We start from the raw sequence: 18,421 nt of genomic DNA, 5'->3' as shown, positions 1-18,421 counted from the left end.
AATCAAAATGTCAACAGTTTTCTTAACATTTGAAATACATGGATTAAAAATTCTGTCTAGAGACATGTTCAAGTCTAATAAAACTGCAATTCCAGTGTGCTGGGGAGATCGGATTTTTTAAACATCCTTAAAAAATCTAAGTAGTTTTCCAGAAGGAGGCTATGTGACTTCTGTGGAAACTGACTATTCAAACTAATTTTGTTTTTTCTTTTCATGTTGATAATTTCCATTCTATATTGACACAGTTCTTTGCATTTGGTGTGAAAACTTAATTTCATTGTCAGTACTGTACAGTATAATCTAGAGTGTTCTAATATATAATCATTGTTGGAAATAATCTAGAGGAAAGCCTTTTCTAAATGAATTCTTTGTTTTATACCTTGGTGGGCATTTTAGCAAGATTTAGTCATAAAAGGTTTCTGAAACTTAAAAAAAGTTCCCAAGGGCAATATACTTCAATGGAGACTCCTGGAAATGGCTCATAATTAATGCAGCCCTTAAATCATTATGGGAAGGGCTGCTATCAAAATGAGAACACTTTGATATTGCTGTTATATGACTGTTACCTGGTTTACTGCAGAAGAAGCTTAGAGTGAGAAGGGTGGCAGGATGAGTGAGAAGTACTTTTGCCACAGTCACACAATTAAATTTCAGATCACAGCAGAACCAGATCTAGAATTTCTGGCACAGCATCCTAACAGGCTATAAGCTGCTGTAAGCTTAAGACCTCCTACCATGACCTGATTTCAGACAGCTGTGTTAGTTTAACACTTCATTATTTTTTTGTTGTGGAATATGATAAAATAGAGGCAGAATTTTCTCCTTACAAGAACTTTGTAAGACAGAAAAATTACCCAAATTCAAGTATTTTCAGATAAAAACTGTGTTTTACAGATGAAAAGACAGTTACATATTTAAGCCATTGCCTCTTGATTTTTGTCTACTCTATTTGCACATAATATTTGCACTACAATATTTAAACCTTGCAGAGTATTCATCTTTTCTAGGATACATATTTGAATAAATATATGAATGCTCATAACAGAAAGAGCTCAGTCTTGATAAAATATTTTTCTTTTCTCTCATGATTAAATCCAGGAAATAATTTCATAGGACAGAGAAATTTAACAAAAGAGAATTTACTTTAAAAAGAAAATTCTCCTCACCCATGAAGAGTCTGAGGCTGAAGTGTTTGTCAAGTTTAAAACTCACGGTCTGGAGCAGGTCAGATCTGGAGTAGACTAGGAAGAGTGTCAAAGAATGAAACCAAGCACAATTGCTTCTTGTTTAAAGAGTGGTAGCCTTTTGGCTGAAGCCTCTGTGTAGTTTCTGACAACTTGTATACAAGAAGACATTTTCTGAATAAACAAATTACACAACAAAATTACTTATGATTGCTCATAAGTGATTTCTGTTCTGAATGCAAAATGGGTGTGTTGCTTTTCCAAAACATTCATGCTGTTATTGTAAGCCTTACTGCTTCCTTATTCATTGTCACTTGCTTTCTCTCCTCATTGGATTCACATATTTGGAAATGTTCAATGGCCAGCAGTGAAGCAGAAGATGAATATGTTAACAGCCTAAACAACCCAGAATCATTAATCTTAAACTTGGCTTTGGGATATGAGCCAACATCATATATGAAAAAATGTTTTATCAAGGAAACTAAAACAACAGTTCCTAGAAGTTAAACAGCTAAAATGGAGGGCCCACAGATAGAGCAGTTCTCCATTGAGGAATCATTTTAACTAAATATACAGATAAATAGCAAACAACAGGAGACTCAGTAGATCAAGGACAAATTACAGATTCTATCAGGTTAAAATGTCTTATTTACATGAAGATTTTATTGAATCAAATTCATGCCTCTGAAAAATTCTGGTTGTGTAGGAGAAAGTAGTGAAAATGCTGAACTTTATATGACCAAAAATTAAGTTTTTTTTTTAATTAAAAAAAAAATATTGTAAAAAATTTCCTCCATGTAGAAAAAGAGGAATTTTTTATACTGCTGGATAAGTATTCTACAATTTATCTTCAAGAATCAGGAATGTGACATAAAAGGTAATAAAGACACAAAACACACAAAACACACATTTATGTACAAATAAAAACATTCTATGGATATAATATTTTGTCTTACTACTGATAATGAGGATAACCACTGTCATAGGGATTGGCAGTATCTTGTTAGAGAAAAAAAATCAGCATAGATTAGTTACTTGGACTGCAAGTCCTGTACTTGTCGTGGCTATGAAGAAAAGCCAAACAGCATCTCAAGACATATCCAGAGAGGTATCTTCTGGAAAAGATAGCCTGTGGAAGACTTCATGTAGAAAATTTGGTGCAGTTTTACTCCTTATTTTTTAGGTGCATTTGTTCAAGTGAAATACAGATGTAAAGGAGGCCTGCAGAGGCAATCAAGGACATGGAGAGATTGTTAAGACAAAATGAGAAAAAAAGACTTGGCCTGTACACCCTAGCAAAGTGAAGACTGAGAAGAAATAACAGGTTTTCTCTATAAATGCACGGGTGGGCCAGAAAGAGAATACCTATTAAACTTGTCATAAAAAGCTTAGGCGGGAGATTAGAATAGAATTTCTAACCACCAGAGGTATAAGACTCTAAAAGAGGATCCCAGTAGGAGTGGTGTAGGTAGGCATTGTAACCACTTTTTGATTCCTTCATGAAAAGGACAACATGACATGCAAAAGTAAGAGATTGATATGCTTTTGTGCTGTCAGATATGTAAAACTAACTGTATAATTCCATCTAAATTTCAGTTATAAAACTTACTTTTTCGTGAGAGATGACTATTACTTGTTTGAGTAATGGAGGAAAATTCCAGAATGCTCATGGTTTAAAGGGGGAAAAAATTGAGAAGAACTTACTTCATACAATTTTCTAGGTGAATGCTTTCGTGACTATTTGATATTTTTGAGAAAATACATCTCTGGACACATCTCAGGATCGTGTATTCAATAGCATTTTTATTAGTTTCATAGAAACTAATGGTTTGGGTTTAAAGGGACCTTAAAGAGCATTTAATTTCAACCCCCCTTCCCATGGGCAGGATTGCCTTCCACCAGTTCAGTTTGACCAGGTTGATCTCATGCAGCCTGGCCTTGAGCACTTCAAAGGATGGGACATTCACAAGGTCTCTGCACAATTATGTTGCAGTGTCTCACCACCATTACAATGAGGAATTTCTTAATAATATTTAACCTAAATCTCTCCTCTTTTAATTTCAAACCGTTCCCTTTGGTCCTATCCCCTTGTAGGAGGTCCCTCTCCAGGTCTCTTGTAGGTCCCCCTGAGGTACTGAAAGGCTGCTGTAAGATATCCCCTGACTCTTCCCTTCTCCAAAGTGAACAATCTGAGCTCTCTCAGTCTGCCTCCATAGGAAAGGTGCTCCAGCCTTCTGATTGCCTCTGTGTCCTCCTCTGGACGTGTCCCAACAGGTCCTCATCTTTCTAGTGCTGAGGGCCCCAGAGCTGCACACAACACTCTGAGTATGGTCCCAGGGGAGCAGAGCAGAGGGGCAGACTGCTTTGGATGCCACCCAAGATGTGGCTGTGCTTTTGGGTTGCAAAATCATGCTGCCCGTTCAAGCCCACCTTACTGTCCTCCAGAAGCCCCAAGTCTTTCTCTGCAGGGCTGTTCTCAGTGAATTCTTCTCCCAGTTTGTGCTTATATCTGGATTTGTCCCAAATCAGGTGCATAACCTTGCACTTGCAGAAATCTTCAATTTTTTCACATGTGAAGTTAGTTCTCATACCCACTTCTCAAGTGTGTCCAGCTTTCTCATCCTTTCTTCACAGTAACAAATAATACAACAAAATAGTTTCCAATTAGCTAACCTGGGTTGGGGTTTCTTCATTCATTGCTTTTTTTTTTAATTACCCGATGCAGTTTGTTGCTTTGTTATGCTTTCCATGAGAAAGACATTATGATGCAATGAACTGTCTGAAGATTATGATTATTATAATATGTGGAGAATATTTCAGAACTTCACATTCTTGGTTCCACTCATATAACTCAAAATTGTTTTATTTAGAATTTTTCTGGAATTGAATATAAAATAACAATAAATTAGTTCAATGCCAATGTTTGTAGTGTTTGAGAATGATCCTATCCATCCTTGTGCATGATGTTAGCTAATTGGCTGGCGTTCAGTCCAGTCAGCCTGAGGTAATCTTGGTGAGCTGTAGGAAGTAACTGTGTATATGGAGTGACTCTATCTCTTCTTCTTATTCAATGTTTCTGTTTTTCATAACTTATGTTTACCAAATACTCTAGTGTTGAGGCCAGGGTGCTGTAAAATTATCACATTCCAGTATTTCTGGGAAAAGCTATTCCCATCTTTGGCTTACAAATGGCTTTGGTCTGCTTTGAACACAGACAGGACTTCTTCCATTTTGAAATAGATTGTTTGCACATTTTATGAGCCTTTGAATTTAAATCAATCCAGAACCCATAGCTGGTACGGAATGTCACACCTGACACTTAACCACTGCATTTTGGCAGCATAAAGACCAAAATGAATTCTCACAAATGACCATGTGAGTTTCCAGATGCAGTTGAAGATATGGATTATTTTGCAAGAATTAATTGGAACCTACACATTTCAGTTTTATGTCCTCAATCATCCTGCCACAGCTCTGCCCAGTGGAAGCATTCAAGCTGGATCAAGAAAATAGAAAAAAAGAGTAAGTGAAAAAAGAAAGAGAAAGTTTGTTTCAGGAACTTTCAGCTTTGAATTTAGTTTTTTCTGTCTCTCTTTTTTTTTTTTTTTTGGTCCTATAGTATCAAAATTTAATATTCTTGTGTGTTCATGAGAACATTAACCTTTTTACCCAGACTGTGAAAAAGACAAAACATAAAAAAAAGACATTTGTGAAAAATGAAATTATTGTTGGATTTCATTTTTATTGCAGAGTTGTTTTGTTGGTATGAGTGTATAGAAGGAACATTTAAACACCAGGTTAAAGATTGGAATACGTACTCGGCTTTTACATGTCAGCTTTTACAACAGAAAAATATGTGTCTGCTTGCATTTTAGTAGGTAATGTGTGACTGAATCCCTGGAGACTCAAACTATCACTTCTGTTTTCCAGAATACAAGATTTCAGTCATAACTTATTTTCCCCAAGATCTCCACCACTGGTACTAAAAACACCTATTTATTACACTCAGGATATGAGCGATATGTATAAAAAACTAATGTCAAGGCTTCTTCTGTTTGTTTTTAATTCCAAAGAAAGGCTCTCATTCTTTCTTGTGTGGGGATTTTGAGAAAGATGACAAATAAATTACATAGCTTGAGAAAATTGCTTCCAGACAACAGTAGAAAAGAACAAAAAGCCACTGAAACCATTTGACTCAGCCTTGGTTTCTTCCAATGTTTAAAAAAAAATTCATCTGGTCTCAGAAACAGAGGATTAACTTTAGAATGAACTGAGATTGTGATGAATAAAATACAGGTTAAATAAAAAAGCTCTGCTGGTGTTCATATGGGTGAAAAATATAGACATCTAATTGCAACCTTCCAGTACCTGAAGGGAGCCTATGAGAAAGCTGGAGAAGGACTTTTCACTGTCCCTCTGTCATGTGGTGACAGGACAAGGGGAAATGTCTCCAAACTGAAAGAGGGGAAGTATAGATTAGATGTTAGGCAGAAGTTCTTTGAGGGGAGTGAGGCGCTGGAAGAGATTGCCCAGGGAAGCTGTGAAGGCCAGGTTGAATGGGGCTTTGAGCAGCCTGGTCTAGTGAAAGGTTATCCCAGGCATTGGCTGGGGAGTTAGAACTAAATGATCTTTAAGGTCTCTTCCAACAGAGGCTGTTCTATGGAACTATGGTTTTAATCAAATGTTGAATTTTCTGGGTGCTTTTAAAAGTGTTTATAGTCAGTTCTTCTAGGAAAATATATATAGAGAAAAATCCAACATTGTGGTACGCTTTTCTGTATGTGGAGAGCTCTGTTAATCTCTCTCACAATTGTCTCTTTATATGTTTTCTGTTGGCAGCTCTGCATTGCAAAACTTAAAAATTGCATCAGAGCATCATCAGATCACATAATGAAAGTAACAAAACAACTCATAGGGGAAGGGTTGCACATGTCCTTGCTGCATTTATGTGCCTGGGCTTCCCCCTGTTATGACCTAAAAATCTAAATGCATCTAGTTAACAGGTTGCCAATGTGTCTAGCAGATGGCTGTCAGCATATGCCAGAGATGCTTCAGAACTGCACAGCATAATGGTAACATGTAGGTCTGGTTGGGAGAGTAGTCCTGGGAGACAGTGGGAGTCTCATACTCTATGCATGAGGCCTGACATCCTGCTTTCAGGTGAGAGACTTCTTCATGAGAGGGTGATCATATCAAGAAAGGTATTAGTATGTTCAGTATTTCAGTGATAGCCTCTTCAGAGAAACTGTATTAACATTTAGTACAAAAACACTGGTATTTTTAAACTAACCATGCTGAACACAGTACAAAATTTGTTTATTTGAGAAAGTGCCCACACTACCCAATCCACAATAGAGCTTCCAACAGAAAGGCATCACTCTTGGAAGCTGGATACACAATGAAGTGAAAGGGCTTGCCCAAGTAGCTGGTCAGGGATACCACTGGGAATACCACTGCCTAATGCTACTTTCCAATGCAAGTGAATATGGGACCAGCAGTTTTCTAAAACTTGTTCTTGCTAATAAATGAAATTGTGAGGAGCTGTCTTACTCTAAATATGTTCCAGTTTATGAAAACATCAATTTGTCTGGGGGAGATTTGATTGTGATTTTCAAGCATAAAATTCAAACTCTTGCCATATTTAAAATAAATGAATTTTCAAATGAAAAATATATGTTGTCTCCTTACTAAGCTACAAAGGCAAATGAAAAATTGAAGATTTTCCTTTTAGCCAATACTTCTCAGACCAGAAATAAGCCCCAAAGAGAAACAGCAGGGTTGGCTCTTTCAAAAGCAAGGGCCTGAGGCAAAGCTAGAGCCTGGTAGTGCTGCTTTCATCTGGCTCAGCTCAGGCAAACAGATGCACTTCTCAGCTGAAGAATGCAAGGTCCTTGCCACTGGGTCAAGTCCTCAGAGAGGAGTGTGGGCAGTGCCCTTTCACTCCACTTTAACAATGCAGTGGAAAAATGACATCCACCCAGGGACTTGCACACACGTGCCCATCACACACGTGCACTAAAGTATGAGCATGCACAAGCTCTTCTCAGTGTTTGCCAAGATACCCAACCTGCTTCACCTTCCTCTTGGGTTTTTTATGTAATCCAGCTAAGGCAGACTTCTCTGAGTCGGAAAGGAAGTATCAATAATGAGGGTTTCTGTCTCACTGGAACAACACCTGACAGCTTTGTATGAATTGCCTGTGCTGCTGGGTAGCCACTCCTACTTCACAAGCACATTCTTCTGGCATTTCTATTGTTATGAATTTTTAACCATCCTTCATCACCATCTGAAGTGAACTGACATTAGTTGTGGCAGAAAAAATTACAAGGCAGAAAAAACACAGTTCAAGTAAACCTATTTGAACCTTCAAAACTATTTGATGAAATATCAAAACACAAATTAAAAAACCCCACATTTTTCAGGAGAGGTCCAGATTAGATATTTGCAAAAGAAAATCAGCAAAGGGGTGGTTAGGCATTGGAATTAGTTGGCCGGGGAGATGTTGTCTCTGTAAGTATTCAAGAGCTTCTAGGATGATGGTTGGACTAGATTTGAAGGCCTCTTTCAGCATTGATGTTTGTATGATTCTGTGATATGTAAGAAAGTGTTTTACAGTTTACTGTGTGATCATAGAGACACACATCCTATAAATCACTGAAGCTGCAATGGGGATATGACAAGGGCAGTGCCAAATGACACTGGGATGCTTTTAATCATGATTCTCATCTAAGCCTATGGTTATTTTTGAACTGTGGGATTTACGCTGAAAGAATCCTTAAATACGGTTATTTCTGTGATCTACTGCAGTGGGGCACTTAGAAACTTGGGCCTACATTTTGTTGAAAATCTCATCAATTTCTGGCCAAGAATTCTTAGGAGAAAACCCTGAAGTTGCAGATGAGGACTCTGTTTCTGGTTATCAGTGGTAATAAATCAGCAAATACAAGGTCAGAAATTAGGTCTTTGGATTGAGTGAGTTTGACAGCTGATTCTGTGAAATCTTGTTTCCCAAACAAGTATGCACACTTATTTCTTTAGGCAGAAGATTTGTATCCTCTCAGTCCCATCTCCTTTATTTCACCAGCTGTTGTCCCTGCTTGTGTGGTCCTAGCATACTATATTTTTCGTTGTTTTGATTGTCCCTAAAGCAGAAAAATTTATCTTCTTTTTGGTTTAATTTTCATTCAGGACTTAATTAACCCTCCTGGAAAGCAGCGGAGTACAAAACTGATGCCGTATGACTGATTTGCATAGTCACTCCATTCAAAGGCTGCAGCAGACCAGCTGTACCAGAATGCAAATGATCATTCCCACTGCAGCTCACTAAAGCTGGAAGCAAGCTGTTGGTCATGCTTTCCTCTGCCTTCCCTTTGCCACTCAGTGTATGGTTTGGTATCAGCACAGCAACCATTTGGAATAAAGGAGGGATGGAGTCAAGATACCAACATTCTCAAGAGGATTTTGTTGTGGACTTGCAAGATCTCCTAGTATTTGATATTAACTCTTGTTTCTGAAGCCCCTTCTCCTTCACTGTTTTTCATTAGTTCTTGCTGATTCCAAGCGAATGGATAATAACACCTAAATAGCAGCATTAAGTGAAGGACAGAGTGCATACCATTCCAAAAAAAAAAAAAAAAAAAAAAAAAAAAAAAGAGCCATTGATTTTGTTAGGATGAGAGAGAACTGTACACATTTTTAGAAGTAGGTTTTGCCTATAATCACTGGCTTCTCTCACAAGATATGAAAGCAAAAAACAAACCTGGTCTTTGTGTGATCATATTATAGCAGCCAGCACAGCAAATACTACCTTCTGATAAAATGCAACCCATAGATATTCTTTCATTTCTGACCTGCATTTGACACATTTTTAAACCAGACGGTGCCACTAAGTTGTCGTGTTTGACTTCCTGCATAAGACATACTAACTCCATCTTTCATTCTCTAACTCCAGTAACAGAATGGTTCTATGGTAAAGCATATGTTCTTAAAGACACACTCAGATATAATTTGAAGACATCAAGAGAGCAATTGTACGTTGCTGCAAAATTATTCAGTAAAATTAAATATTTATTCTTTGCAATACCTGTGAAATTCTGGCCTGGGCTCAAACCTCATTATGACAGGTTCCACATGTATGTAGTACAAAAAGAGTGAATGGATGACCAAACAGTGAAATTATTCAAAGAAGTGCTAATCCCTCTCTTTTGGCTAGATTCCTATCCAAATTGACTCTAAATTCTCTTTCAGGCTGTTTTGCTGGGCTTACTTATTTCTGTTGATTTAGCACACAAATTCAAGTTTTAGTAATTCATTATTTTGTTGCCAAATTGCACAGTGTTATAACATGTTTTCTCCAGAGTTACAGATTACATTTTGGGTAAAACAAACTGTAATATGGAAATAATCTTCTGTAGCTGTACTTACCCACCTGGATCTATGGAACCTAATATTTGAAAGAATTCAGTTGAAGAGATATAGATGATTGTGTTTCTGGTAAAAAAAAGCTAATGAATTGAGTGTATAGTTCAACTGGACAGTGCCAATCATAACTCTTAAAACACTTCCAAGTTGCTTAGGATAGAATGTGCTTGTGTTTGGATGGGGTATAAGTTTTAAAAAGAGGAAATCAAACAAAGCAGTAATGTATATTACCTTTGTTTACTTTTCAACACCCATACATTGTACACTACAAGCATTTTTGCCCCTTCTTCATAAGTCACTGTATTTTGAATATATAGTCAATCACAACCCCCTCATCTGCTGTTCATATATCTCAAGTCTGAGTACACTGCTTCATTGTATGTGAGTTATTTCATGAACATTTTTTGCAAAGGGAGATAAGACTACAGTGAAAAGAGCAGTTTTCAGGAATAACAGTTTGTACAAATTCCTTAATAAATTTAAGAAATAATGTGAAGATTTTCTTAGACTAAATATTATATACAGTGAGTGGCAATTGCAATGGAAAATTTAAAAAAAAAGTAGTTTTGATCTTTTATCTGGAACTCGGACATCTTCCAGCTTTGCCTTTCAGCATGTCATACTAAGTATTGGCCCCAAATGATTGAACAAACCTGTATCAAGACATCTTTTTAGTTTTGAAAAACATAGATTTTGAAACCTCTGAATGTTTGCTTCAAAAATGAAATAAAATTTCTGTGTGGTGTATTGTAAAAGAAAATTTTTGCCGAATGCCTCCTATGTTTCTCATTCAGTTACTTAATTTGTGGGTTTTGATCTGTGCCATGGGCTGCCCTCAACCTTCTCCTTTGCTTTGAATATTTAAAAGAGAATGGATTTAGTTGTGCTGTAATGCCTGCTGAATGAGAAGTATTTACTGATGGAAAACTGAACTAGCAAATCTTTAAATCCTATTGGAGCAAGAATATAGCCAACAACATTTGCATACAGAAATACCTTTTTAAAATACATGTATCATTTTTAGTACAGTCTAGCACTTAAAAGTCTTACTTGTGCTAAGAGTTAGTCTTAGATGGATACATTTTGGATATCAAATTGGAAACATTCCATAAGCCTCCTCAACTGAAACATGTAAAGGAAGGCAATTCTCTGTTGAGTGTTTTCTACATGTTTATTCACGTTATGATGTGTTTTTATTTTGAAGGTGATTAAGTCAGACCCTGTTTTGCTTTAGATATGCCTGGAAGGTGCTGTTCTTTGTGCACATGCCTGTATCCATTGCATCATCTAAGCTACTCAGCTGAATCAGAACACTTAGACAGTGGAGAGAAACATTTTTGACAAAACAAAACTCTTTCTATATTATGTCTTTTTGCTAAAACAAAATGTTTTTCATATTATTTCATTCATGGGTTTTGGGGTGGAGTTCTTTTTTTTTGTTCTGTTTGCTACTAATTTTTCCAGCTCTGTAAAACAAAATGAAGGTTGCACTCAGCTCTTACCCCACAGTAACTTTTTGTGACCTTTTTGCTTATTGTAATGTGAAATGTCCATTTATGTTAATTAATATTTTACCTCTATATTTCTATCATGATCTTTCCAGTTTCTGCAGCTAGTTTCATCTTTCATCATTACCATTTTTTGGAAAGATGACATAAGACATAAGAAGACATAGACACAAGTTTAGGCTTTGAACAGTAGTTACTGTTCTTTCGATTCCTAGGTACAAACAGTGTGATCTGCATATGCATGAGAATTTCTTGGCTGGACACAGTTTTCTTTTTAATCTGGATAGTCAATAGACTTTCAAACCATCAAGAGGCTTTGGTACTCCAGTTGACTACTATTCCATCTTTATTGTCAGTTGTGGAGAAGACTGATGACCTCAGCTCTGAGAATGTCAGGTCTTCTAAACTGACTTAGAAAAATACTCTTGCACCTTCATTCTCCTTCTATTTTCCAGGTAGATAAGAGGGCACTTCCCTTCAATCACAGGAGCACATGCAGAAGAAACATGGACAGAGCTCTGAAGAAAAGTGCAGAGGAACCACAGTCACTGAAAGTAAGTTTTCTTTCTCCTTCACTACTCATCCATATGCATTAACACTGTGGGTGATCCCATGCACTTCAGATACTTGCTAATTATCTAAAGGTAAAACTCGTGTTATAGCTTCTTCTGAAAGACAGGGTGGGGGGGACAGGAGTCAAAACACCCATTATTGTGGAGATCCAGAAAGTGTATTCCTACACAATAACAATGCCAGATAAGAGATGAGAAAGGGAGGATAAGGTTCTGTTCTGAATAAAGAGAGAAAATAACTCAGAAAAGAATTTGATGAACTCTAGCAGTGGGGGAACTTCTCAGGTCTTCAAACTAGTTCTAATTCATACTAGGAGTAGCAGCAAGGATGGGCATGAAGTGATATGAGCTGAAACTGTTCCTTGAGTAAGAATGTTTTACATAATCCCTCAAGGCTCGTTGTGTAATACTGACAGGTACAATCTATAATTACTTCTTTTTTTTTTTTTTTTTTGTTTCCTTTACTTCTATAAGTTTCCAGTCTTGAAAATAAGAACTTTAGCTATTGCTTTCCTTGGTTAAACTTTAGTTTTTGCTTCTAATCTTTGTGGTGAAAAGCCCAACTCTGGACAAAAATTCAAAGAAAACCATCTGTCTAGAGAGAAACTAATCCAGTAAAACTGCTTGTGCAGGGAACAGCCTTCCTCCTGTGATAACCTGAAATATGACTTCAGCAGGGTATAAGGACAAGTTTGAAAGTGCAATGAGCGAATACTCAGGTTCAGTGGCAGAAAGACGATGTATAGCTGCAGATGCATCTCAGATCATCAATGTGCTAATATTTAAAATAAAAGTAGCATGTTGTTGAAAATTTCACCCTGAATCTTCATGATTTTTTGAAAACAACCTATTAAATCTCATGGTTTTGGAAAACAGAAGAAAACTTTGGAATTAGGCAATGTTAATGAATTACCAGAAGATTATGTAATCAATCTTATGAAAAATGCCCTGGTAACAAGCTCTGGGCTTGTTTTTCAATTGTTGTGTAATTTCTTTTTCCCACAGGTCCAGTAGTATCTCATTACCACTATTTCTAAAATCATCTGCCATCAGGAATGGAAAATAGGTGGATAATTTTTCTTCAGTCCTATGGTCCTTCAGGACAGAACTCAGTACATAGCTGGGAGTGCATTACTACTCTGATTAGGATTTGCTACTATATTCTTATTAGGATGAAAGACTATGCTAGACTGAGACCACAGGTGATCTGATTCCAATGACCACAAAATTAAAGGTCAGCTTGAAGAGCAAGAATCAAATTTCTTTCCTTATAGTTTAATTCAGAAATCTATGAAATTGTTGTGCATGTTTGTTAACATCTGTTGCACAGGATTTTTTAATCTGCTTGATAATGTAGATCAAATGTCCCAAATTGTTCTCTTGCTTGACAGAAACAAATTAATTTAAATTCAGCAAATCATACTGAAAATCCCGAATTTAGTAGGCTTGTCTATGGTCTGATTGAAACGAAAATAATTGAGTAGTTGGTGAAAATTTTAAAAAGCTAATAAAAATCAATCACCTAATAAAAAAGAATCACCAATTTCACCTTTTTCTCATAGGAAATAAATGTTTGGCATTTTTTAAGTTTAGGCAGAATAGGATGCTTGTAAACTGAATTTCTTGATCATGTACAGATAATAAATATTGGGCAACTGAGAAATTCTGGTGGAAAATATTTGATTTTCAAGAACTATATCCAAGACCCATTCAGCCACAACAACATTTCTATTTGTGATCGTGAATATGGCTTTGAGCTCTGTACAGATGAGCTTGTTGTAAGAATTTCAGATTTCAAGCCTTTTGATGGTAGCCAGTTGTCCACAGAGTCTATGATACCTGTTTGATGCAGTTGCCTGTTGAACTGCTTAGCATCATCATTTCCTATTCCTCTAAACATAATCCTAAAAGCAGCTTAATAACAAATGTGTTAGCAAAGCACTGTGGATATCTGTGTCCTGATATTCCAGCCTGGGATTACTCGGTATTTATGCCTCTCTCCTGTCTCAATGCTGAATTTGCTAAAATCTAGAAACAGAACCACTCTGCTGTTTTCCTGTCATACATTTTTAATGTAAGCTACAAAATCTCCAAATTCTAATACTACTTGTGCCATTAGCACAAAAGCAAACACAGTTGGAGAATATGGCTCAGACAGTAGGGAACATCCGGACACTGGATAAAGGAAGCATAAAAAAATCAACCCCAACCAATGTGTCTTGCCGGATGAGAATCCTTTCAACAAATTCTACCAAAATCAGCAGCTGCCAGTGACTTTGTGGGCTGAAATAATGACTGAAACCTTCTCTCCATTCCTAGGTATTGTCCTCTGGCGTGTTTCCTCCAGAGCTCAGCTTTGAATCTGTAGGGAATGCCATAGGCAAGTAGCTGTGTCCTCTCAGGAATATCCCAGTCTGTAATTATGCTGCTCACCATTTCTCCTGTTGTCTTTTCCATCTGCGTTTAAAAAGTTCTGCAGAGCTCATCTTGCTCTTGAGAAAAAAATACAATTCCCTCCTTCCTTCTCCTTTCCAGAAGCTTTAATTTTACTTAGAGTACAGCAGCCAGAGTGAGGTAAACAGAGCCTTTTCTTTGCTTACTGTCAATGCAACCTCTTTAACATAACAAAAAATATAATTCTTGATTCATTCAATAAGCTGGAAACAATCTATCATTTGTAGACACAGCATTAGAGGAGCAAAGATTTTCAAAGTTAGACATTTTTTACCAACAACTTGGATTTAAGGAGACCTTATTTCACTATATAGAAATTGAGTTTTGTCCACTATTATTTAACTATTTCCAGAAAATACTAGTTTGTGCCTTTCAGCATATAGGACACCCATTCTCATTTCTAAATATATTTTTCTTTGGTTTCACAATTGATAGAGCTTATTATTAAATAAAAGACATTCAGTTTAGGTTTCTTACAACACCTTTGGTCCTCAACAAGGTGTTATTTGTTCTATGAGTTTATTTCACACAGGTTGTGGTCGACGTTGTTTTCTGTTGTGGTCAATTCCTTTAAAACACAACTAGCTGTATGCATCTGGACATTTTCTAATTATTTTAAATCACCTGAGGATTATAAAGCCCAAGGATTTCCTATTCCTGCCATTGGACAAATAACATACTAGGGAAATTGTTCTTCCAGTGTTTGTGCAGACTACTCTCTGCTAGTCTGTAAATTCTTTGATTCAGATTTTGTTATTTTGAATGTGTTTCTACACATTCTATCTGGCTCCTGCCTTCATTAGGATATTTAAATACCAAAAATTAATATAGTGGAAATGTCTTATTTTGCAAATGCTCAACTTGATAGAAGGACTCAGATTTATTTTGTTTGCAAATCTGGATTTTAGGATGAAGAAAGTAATGTCAGTTTTTTTCAAACATGGGAAGCAGGAAAGTGTGTACATATGTTGTTACTATTTTTAACTTTAGTAACTAATTTTAAGAAAATTTGTGTTTCCTATAGTTAGACAGAATTTTGCGTACCTCTATAAAAAATTGAATAAATTGAACTGATCCCATTTATTTCTATTGTGACTATATTGATATGACAGCTAGTACATTCTAGTATAAAATAAGTACTCACAAAAGCTTTTATACCAGCAGTTTTGTAATCCCACAATGCCAGTAATTTTTGGAACTAAATGCAAAACTAATTTCTCTGAATTAACTTCTTCTCAGTAAATATTTCAGCAAAGGTCTCAGTTTAACTACAAAACTGATTGGTGGTAAAAGTTAGAACTTTTAAATATATATTTCTGTTTGATGTGTCAAACAAATTAGAAAAATCTGTTTCAATGTCATTGTCTTACTAATAGTTTTTGTGCTGAAACTATTAAATAGAATTATCGCTGTGCTAGGGGTATTTTGATCTATTTATTAGGAAATTAGTGAATATAATCTAAAAACCTCTACAACTCCTTTCAGCCAAGTGTAGCCTTCTACACTGTCAAAATGGGCAGCTGAAATGAAAAAAGCCAGACAAAACTGAACTAGAGTGCGAGTGAATTCTTTAGAAGAAAAATGGTTTCCTTGAAAATCCCTGGTCATCAAATGCACCTGCGCATTGAGGATAGGCAAGAAAACAGTTCACCTTGTTAACATTGGGTTCAACTATTCTGTCCCAGTCAGCCCTACCTCAGTTTACTTGCTGAGTGAGGAAGGAGGGATCTTCAGAGCTCAGAATCCTCACTGGAGAAATGGCTGCTGCCTCTCAGCGCTTGGCTGACCACATGAATGGGTCTGGAGCAGTGTACAACCTTCAGGCACTGTTTTGTGTGGGCTTGGCTGAGAGTACATCAGTTCTTTTCTTCAGAATACTTTGACTCCTTCAGTGCTACTGATTACCCAACTGAGAGCAAAAAATAAATAAATATAAATTTAAAAAAATTCTCTTACCACTGTGTCAAATATTTCTTCATTTATTCTCCTTTATAAGTTTTTTTGTTTGGTTGGTTTTTGTTTGGTTTTGGGGTTGGGTTTTTTTGTTGTTGTTGGTTTTGGGGTGTTTTTGTGGAAGGAAACAGCCATCTCAAATATATCCAATATATATTACTGCAGAAATCTGGACACTTGCAGCACTGAAACCTGCAACTCCTTGTTATATAAATGTACTAAACATTACTTTCCAACACCAGCTCCTCGTCTCCTTAGCAACACAGGCTGCAAAGAGCTCACCAGCCTGGTGTTCTGATGCATGTATGAGCTTCCAAGTCAATTGGAAGAGTTTTGGTTTAGGATTCAGAATCTTCCTTTGACCAGTTCAAGCTATAGGTGAGGGAGACTCTTCTTTTGCATATGGTCTCATGAAAGCTATAATTTCAATGTTTATAATTGGAGTATATAAGCAATGAACCAAGAGGAGCTTCTTAGAAAATAAAATTTTCATGGCAGAAGACCGAACAACTTATTCTGTCTCCCCACCATGACCATAGAGCAAAATATTTTAATACTGAAACTAAATTTTTTAATATAGCTCCCCTTAATAACTTATAAGGATGCAAAAATATATGCAAGATCAATATTATGTCTTTCCCAAAGCTTCTAGAAACTAATAATTTTTCTTCTATTATAAGGCAGAAATGTAAGAAATCTTATTACAGACACACTTGTCTGTGTCACTGTTGTAAGATGCTGCTATAAGACTAACAGTTGATATTATTGTGCCTGGCTTTAGCCAGTGAAGATGTGAATTGGTTCTGGAAATGAAAATATCCTTTTAAATCATTCCTCCCCTGGTGCCTTCTTGTTAGCCTGAGGTTTTGTCCATTTTCATGCTAGTTCTGTACACACACAAAGTAACAGTAACTTTGTTTAGAGTTAAGATTGAGTTTTGTTTCAACACTTGTCACTAGTCTCCACTGCATTCCATGATGTCAAAAAATTGATGAGGAAATCACTGATGAAGGCAACATCACATGCACTTACTTTCAAATATTACATTAGGCAAAACAGTCATGGTCTTCTTGATTTTTTTTACCCTGTGTTGAGAACCAAGAGAAGCCCAAGAGCCCATCAATCTTTTAGGTCAGGTGGCTTTGAGCTGCACACACCAGGATCCTGCCTTTGCCTCCAAAATAGACTGGTGAGAGAAATGATACAAGCATGAGGTCATTCTGTACTTCTACAGAAATTACTTTTTCCAAAGTATACAAGGAATAATCTCTCTATTAAAGTGAGGCCCGCTACATGAAGATGGGCAAAGGTTCAGCTGAAGGGAAAGAAAAATATGTTCTTGTACCAGGAGATGTTCCTGCCTGGATCAGTAAGGAGCAGCTTGGTGGCTCATTTGCTGGAAAGCCTTGGGACCTGGAAGAACAGGTAAGCATCTGTCAAACAGGTCACAAATTTCCCTCAGCAACATGAGGAGGGATTGTTTTTGTTTTCCTTCAGGGGTTTCAATTAAAGGAAAAATACTTAAAGGTCTGTGAATGAGGACTTCAAGTGGAGAAGTTACGCTGCCCAACTGTGTTGGTGATACCAGGTAACACATCCCCCTAGCCGAGGTCTGGGAGCCTGTTGTGCCTGTACTCTCTGCACCCTGATTTTTCAGCAGCAAAACATGGCTGGGTCTAACACAGCCTTTTTAGCATTTCTGCTCCAGAGCAGCACAAAATCATCATCCCCAGAAAACAAAACAAAACAAAATTTAAAAAAAACCCACCACCACCAACAAAAAAACCCCAAAAAAACCCCCCAAAAAACCCCAACCAAAAACCCAATGTAATTAGATTTTACCACCACATGAATTTCAATCCAGAGGACTTGCTGAACATTGTGCTGCCTGCAGGTAACACAGGAGAAGGACTTCTCCAGTCTCTAACAAACTCTTGCCAAGAGGGATTTACTTCTGTTACTGTAATGCTCTGTAAAATAAAATTTGTCTGACAAAAAGCAGCTGCAAGAGAACAACAATACCAGTTTCTGATGAAAATTTGAATGACTGGATTGTATGCTGGGTATTATTTTAAGCAAAAACATTTCTTGTGTATAGCTTGTGACTAAATTTGGCTGTCTTACAGCAAAAGTTCAGCTGAAATAAAAGCAAATGATTTTACAAATGGATTTTATAGCCTCATCACTTACAGGATATGTAGTACCTTAAACCTAGAAGATCATATATAATTTTTTCATTCTTAGTCTGTAAGTAAATCTGAGTTAGTGAGAATAGCTCAAATTGGAATAAGTAAGATATTTGAGTCTCATTTTTCCCTCTGTTCATCAG

The 18,421-nt window shown here is 36.6% G+C and overlaps 2 long non-coding RNA genes across 8 annotated transcripts in view; one reads left to right on the top strand and one right to left on the bottom strand.

Annotated features, from left to right (window-relative positions):
• Positions 1–16,086, top strand: part of LOC115494366 (uncharacterized) — an 83,746-nt gene extending 67,660 nt beyond the window's left edge. For 6 of the 7 annotated variants that reach the window (XR_012055100.1, XR_012055099.1, XR_012055096.1 and 3 more), the window contains one exon: positions 11,569–16,086. This is a non-coding gene — a long non-coding RNA (uncharacterized lncRNA). The remainder of the gene's footprint in view (positions 1–11,568) is intronic. The other variant, XR_012055098.1, reaches the window with a different exon arrangement.
• LOC140683727 (uncharacterized) lies at positions 11,430–17,928 on the bottom strand. The gene is made up of 3 exons (XR_012055101.1): positions 17,177–17,928; positions 15,835–16,048; positions 11,430–11,631 (listed from the first exon to the last, which is right to left on the bottom strand). It is a non-coding gene; the product is annotated as an uncharacterized lncRNA (long non-coding RNA).
• Between the last annotated feature and the right edge of the window lie 493 nt (positions 17,929–18,421).

Source organism: Taeniopygia guttata, chromosome 3 (genome assembly GCF_048771995.1).
Source record: "Taeniopygia guttata chromosome 3, bTaeGut7.mat, whole genome shotgun sequence".
In the NCBI taxonomy this organism is placed as follows: domain Eukaryota; kingdom Metazoa; phylum Chordata; class Aves; order Passeriformes; family Estrildidae; genus Taeniopygia; species Taeniopygia guttata.
Note: the sequence above shows the minus strand (reverse complement) of the source record. Positions and strands in the feature narration are given on the sequence as shown.